The sequence below is a fragment of the Sinocyclocheilus grahami genome, unplaced genomic scaffold, assembly GCF_001515645.1.
Source record: "Sinocyclocheilus grahami isolate Dianchi unplaced genomic scaffold, SAMN03320097.WGS_v1.1 scaffold1149.1, whole genome shotgun sequence".
Taxonomy (NCBI): domain Eukaryota; kingdom Metazoa; phylum Chordata; class Actinopteri; order Cypriniformes; family Cyprinidae; genus Sinocyclocheilus; species Sinocyclocheilus grahami.
In genome coordinates, this window is record NW_015506328.1 from 57,793 (window position 1) to 58,055 (window position 263).

Below are 263 nucleotides of genomic sequence, written 5' to 3' on the forward strand. Positions count from 1 at the left end.
TCCCCCCCCTCCCCTCTCTTCTCCTCCTTCTCTCTCCTCTCCTCTCCTCTTCCTCCCCTCTCCTCTCCTGTCCTGTCCTCCTCCTCTCCTCCTTGTCTCTCTCTTCTCTTCTCTTCTCCTCTCCTCTCCTCTCCTCTCCTCTCTGTTGAATGTTTGTCCTCCTCCTCTCCTCTCCTCTCCTCTCCTCTCCCCTTCCCTTCCCTTCCCTTCCTCTTCCTCTTCCTCTCCTCTCCGTTCCCTTTGTTTTCCCTCTTTCCCCCCTC

General features: G+C 57.0%; 1 protein-coding gene across 1 annotated transcript in view; it reads left to right on the forward strand.

Annotated features, from left to right (window-relative positions):
• LOC107567338 (brain-enriched guanylate kinase-associated protein) overlaps window positions 1-263 on the forward strand; it is a 27,452-nt gene that overhangs the window by 5,548 nt on the left and 21,641 nt on the right. The gene's annotated exons all lie outside the window — the stretch shown is intronic.